Here is a 5,989-nt window from a genome sequence, read left to right as displayed (position 1 = left end):
AATCCAGAGATAATTACCCTGTTTGTCCTGGACTTCAGCTTCCAACCTAACTCCCTGTACTCGTTTTTCAACTTCTCAGTCCTTTTTCTACCTATGTCATTGGTACCGACGTGTACCATGACTACTGGTTGCTCACCCTCCCCCTTAAGACACGATCCGAGACATCACGGACCCTGGCACCTGGGCGGCAACATACCATCTTTTCATCTCGTTAGCGTTCACAGAACCGCCTGTCTGTGCCTCTATCGAATCCCCCACTACAATTACTCTCCTATTCTCCCCCCGTTCCCTTCTTTGCCACAGGGTCAGGCTCAGTGCCAGAGACCTGTCTGCTATGGCCTTCCCCTGGTTGGTCATCCCCCCACAACAGTATCCACAACGGTATACTTATTATTGAGGGGAACGGCCACAGGGGATCCCTGCACTGTCTGCCTATTCCCTTTCCCCTTCCTGACAATCACCCAGCTACCTTTTTCCTGTACCTTGGGTGTGACTACCTCCCTGTAACCCCTCTCTATCAGTCCTTCAGCTTCCTGAATGATCCAGAGTTCATCCAGCTCCAGCTCCAGTTCCCTAACATGGTTTTTGAGGAGCTGGAGTTGGGTGCACTGCTCGCAGGTGAAGTCAGAGGGGACGCCAGCAGTGACCCTTACCTCCCACATCCTGCAAGAGGAGCATGCAACTGCCCTAGCTTCCATTCCCTCTACTCTGGATTTCCAGAAGAATTAATAAAAAAAGCCTTACCTTACCAACCCTCCACACAGTCTTTTTTGGTTAGAGGAGGAGGATGGGTGGGAGACACTACACGTGCAGTGTTTCGGGTTTAGCCAATGCCCGAATTTGTTTGTTTCTTCCTGGCTCGCGTTCCCTCCACACACCCACCGCTGAAAACAAGAGGGCCGCTTGCTGCACGAGCTAAGTTTTTATACAGGGAGAAACAGAAACCGCCTTACCTTCCCGTCGGCACTCTGGCTCATGCTGCTGCTGCTGAAAACAAGAGGGTCGCTTGCTGCATGAGGTAAGTTTTTGTACAGGAAGAAACAGAAACCGCCTTACCTGAAGGCATATGGTGTGTTAGCTTTCATTAATAGAGGGATTGAGTTCAAGAGCCATGAAGTTATGTTACAGCTATACAAAAGCCTGGTTCGGCCACATCTGGAGTATTGTGTCCAGTTCTGGTCGCCTCATTACAGGAAAGATGTGGAAGCGTTGGAAAAGGTGCAGAGGAGATTTACCAGCATGTTGCCTGGAATGGAAGGAAGGTCTTAGGAGGAAAGGTTGAGAGAGCTAGGGCTTTTCTCTTTAGATCGACGAAGGATGAGAGGTGACTTGATAGAGGTGTAGATAGAGTGGACAGCCAAAGACATTTTCCTGGGGTGGAGGTAGCTATTACGAGGGGGCATAGTTTTAAAGTGAAAGGAGGTAGATATAGGGGAGACGTCAGAGGTAGGTTCTTTACTCAGAGAGTGGTAGGGGCGTGGAATGCATTGCTGGAGAGGGTAGTGGAGTCGGCCTCATTAGGGGCATTTAAGTGGCTACTAGATAGGCATATGGATGATAGTATAAGGTAGGGGTGGAGGTTAGATAGACCTTAGGATTAGGGTAAAAGTTCGGCACAACTTTGTGGGCCGAAGGGCGTGGACTGTGCTGTACTGTTCTATGCTCTAATTAACAAACAGTGTAGACCAAGGAGAGCCAATAGATGTTATCTACCTGGACTTCAAGAAGGCCTTTGATAAGGTGCCACACAGGAGGCTGCTGAGTAAGATAAAGGCCCACAGTGTTAGTGGCAAGGTGCTAGCATGGATCAAAGATTGGCTATCTGGCAGATAGCAGAGAGTGGGGATAAAAGGGTCTTTCTCAGGATGGCAGCTGGTGACAAGTGGTGTTCCACAAGGGTCAGCGCTGGGACCACAACTTTTCACTTCATGCATTAATGATCTCGACGAAGGAACTGTGGGCATTCTGGCTAAGTTTGCAGACGATACAAAGACAGGTGGAGGGACAGGTAGTATTGAGGAGGTGGCAAGGCTTCAGAAGTATTTGAACAGGTTAGGAGAGTGGGCAAAGTGGCAGATGGAGTACAATGTAGGAAAGTGTGAGGTTGTTCACTTTGGTAAGAAGAATAAAAGCATGGACTATTTTCTAAATGGGGAGAAAATTCAGAAGTCTGAAGTGCAAAGAGACTTGGGAGTTTCAGTTCAGGATTCTCTCAAGGTAAACTTGCAGTTTGAGTCAGTAGTCAGGAAGGCAAATGTAACGTTGGCATTTATTTTGAGAGGACCTGAATATAAAAGCAGGGATGTACTACTGAGGCTTTATAAGGCTCTGGTCAGGCTACATTTGGAGTATTGTGTGCAGTTTTGGGCCCCATATCTCAGGAAGATGTACTGGCCCTGGGGTGGGTTCAGAGGAGGTTCACAAGAATGGTCCCAGGAATAGAAAGCTTAACAGATGAGGAACGTTTGAGGACTCTCGGACTATACTGATTGGAGATTAGAAGGATGAGGGGGGATCTAATTGAAACTTTCAGAATACTGAATGGCCTGGACAAAATGGATGTTGGGGAGATGTTTCCATTGGTAGGAGAGTCTAGGACCCGAGGGCACAGCCTCAGAGTAAACGGAAGACCTTTTATAACGGAGATAAGGAGAAACTAATTCAGCCAGAGAGTGGTGAATCTATGGAAATCGCTGCCTCAGAAGGCTGTGGAAGCCAGGTCATTGAGTACATTTAAGACTGAGATAGATAGGTTCTTGATTATCAAGGGGATCAAGGGTTACAGGGAGAAAGCAGGAGAATGGGGTTGGGGAACTTATTAGCCATGATTGGATAGTGGAGCAGATTCGATGGGCCGAAAAGCCTAATTTCTGCTCCTATGTCTTATGGTCTTATACATAGACACCATGGACACCAACTATGTCCCTTTAGTTGGCAAAGATCATGGATTTGGAAGATTCCATCAGGCAAGGCTCAGAGACTCGTATCACACCACAGCACACTGGTGACAGAGAATGAAGTGAAGGTTTTACTGCAAAGATATTCCAAGAATATGGAAACCACAAGTGTAAATGTGATTGGGTTACTGACGTAACATAAACACCAACAATTAGTTGGGACAAATAGCTAGTTTCAGATTATATGCAGGTAACACATGTTTTAGGCCTGGTCCAGCATTCAGTTGGATCGTGGGTGATTTGCACCTCAACTCCATTGACCTACACTTGTGCCAAATTCCTTTTCCCAACAAAAACCGTACAACTGTCTCAGCAACCACAATCATTCGGAGAAGGGAGAAAGATCACCCTTCCCAGATTACTGCTGTGTTTGAGTAAAGAAGTTACATGCTTCTCACTGCCTTTGTCACTCTGATACAAAGGTAACAGAATCCAGATCATTTACACAGCCATTTGTTTGAATTGTTTCATCCAACTATTGTGAGGTGTTGGAAGAATTTGAGTAATTCGCCTTTTTGCAGCTGCGTGCTACCCAGTCAGTCAATAGCCAAACCACGTAAGCACACACCGGCCAAATATGCCATAAGTTAGTGAGGTAGCTCATCAATCTGTATAAATTAATTCTTTACAGTGTTAGCTTTTACAGTACGTACTTATAAATTATTCAAATTCATTTTGTCAACACTGAAGTTCCAATAAGACACTTGTCTCCTCAAAGTGACGTTTTCTTTGATTACACAGGCTAACTCAATTGTTGACATTATTCATGGTAAAATGTTTCATATTGGTTTGGAAATTCAGATCCGTCCCTAAACTTCAACCCAACTAAAAATACCACAAGAGATTATGAAGACATCCCATGATGGCCCAAGAGAATTCCACCACGTAATTTTATACAAAATGGTAGAATGTGCTGAATTAAAAAGCTAATAACTGACATACTGTCTGATGATATAATACTGATCTCATTTTCTACTCCCTCCCTCGCCATCACACGGTGACAGCAGTGTGTACGGTCTCCTAGATGAGCTACAACAACTTGCCAAAGCTCCTTCAAAAGCAATTTTCAAATTCATGGCCTCTACCACCTCCAAGGACAAGGACACAGATACATAGGAACACTACCACCTGCAAGCTCTCCCCCGAGCAACACACAATCCCTACATGTCACTGGATCAAAATCCTCAAACAGCATGGTGGGTGTCCCTACAGCACACGGACTGCAGCAGTTCAAGAAACAGCTCACCACCACCTCAAGGGCAACCAGGGATGGGTAACAAATGTTGGCGCAGATGGTGAATGAATTTTAAGAAACGCTGAGCAGTTTACTCATAGAATTATAGAATCTTAAAAGTGCTGAAGGTGGCCATTCAGCTCAGTCTGCACCAGTACTTCGAAAGAGCTATTCTAATTTTCTCTTTAATTGAGTTTGCTTCCTCGTCCTTTCAGGTAGTACATTCCGAATAACAATAAATCACTACAAATGTGTCAGATAGTAGGAACTGCAGATGCTGGAGAATCTGAGATAACAAGGTGTAGAACTGGATGAACACAGCAGGCCAAGCAGCATTAGAGGAGCAGGAAAGCTGACGTTTCGGGTCTAGACCTTTTTCTGAAGAAGGGTCTGCTTAGCCTGCTGTGTTCATCCAGCTCTACACCGTGTCATCACAAGAAATGTGTTCCCTTTTTGGCTCCTATTTTAAATTCCAGCTTTTTAACCAAATTCAAGTTTTACCATTCACCATGGTGGGATTTGAACCAATGTCCCTACGACAATCAGCACCCACTCAGCAATTCTTTTAGAGAGTGCCTTAGTTTCGATTTGATGTTTCACTTTCTGAAGAGAACTATGGCCTTCAGGAACAACTGAACAAATGCCAACACCTAACAAAATATTATGGAGTATCACAGAATCCCTACAGTGCGGAAAGAGGCCATTCAGCTCCTTGATCTGCACAGACCCTCTGAAGAACATCCTATCCAGACCCAGTCCCCTAACCTGTTCCCATAACCACAAATTTAACAATGACTAATCCACCTAGCCTACACATCCCTGCACACTACGGACAATTTAGCATGGCCAATCCACCTAACCTGCACAACTTTGTTCTTTGTTCTAAACCGGAGCACCTGGCAGGAACCCATGCAGACATGGGGTGAGCATGCAAACTCCACATAGACAGTCGCCCAAGGCTGGAATTGAACCGAGGTCCCCGGTGCTGCGGGGCAGCAGTGCTAAACACTGCCATCTTGCTGCCCATTTGTGGACATCACTTCACAAGGGTGTTTTCGATTTAGGAAAGAACAGGTAAAACAAGCATTGGACAGAGAATGTTTTAAAAACACAATGTTCTGCAACGTGTTTAGCTTTCTCCTGCATTCCACAATGCTCCACTTTGCAGCATTGGATCAAATGGACAATGTCCAGCACTGATTCAAGTGTCACCTCCGTAATAATATTGTACACAACCACACACTCACGTGGGAGTTTTCAGTAAATCCTGTGCTGCAGAATGTCCTCGGTGATTCAGAAAACACACACGTAACAGACTGGTTAGAGCTGGAAATCTGCTAGATATTCCTGCCACTCAACTGGTTACTAATTGGGGATTACACAGAGATAATCCGACTCGAGGTTAAAATCAGCTGCAAACAGTAACACTCCCTTGCTCAGGAAAGCTTCAAACCATAAGCACAAACACAGGACTTTGCCAAAGTAAAAAAATTCCAGACAATGCTTCGCCACAGTGCATGCTCTATCCCCGTAACATCCCAAACCATCAATGGAGTGCAGAAAAGTCTGGAATTTGGACAAATGTAACTGGTGCCCGGGTTTTTGCTACAGGGGAAATTGCAGATTTCCTCAGAAAGTTGGCTAAGGTTTGCTTGGTGGCTTGTGGAGTAGTTGAGTTGCGGGAGAGAGATCAGGAGTTGCACCTTATGAGCAACTTCCATGTGCATAGATCACTGAAAGTTGCCACCCATGTTGATAGCGTTGTTAAGAAGGCGTACAGTATGTTAGGTTTTATTGG

This window comes from Rhincodon typus, unplaced genomic scaffold (assembly GCF_021869965.1).
Source record: "Rhincodon typus isolate 14 unplaced genomic scaffold, sRhiTyp1.1 hic_rhity00000051, whole genome shotgun sequence".
In the NCBI taxonomy this organism is placed as follows: Eukaryota; Metazoa; Chordata; class Chondrichthyes; order Orectolobiformes; family Rhincodontidae; genus Rhincodon; species Rhincodon typus.
Note: the sequence above shows the minus strand (reverse complement) of the source record.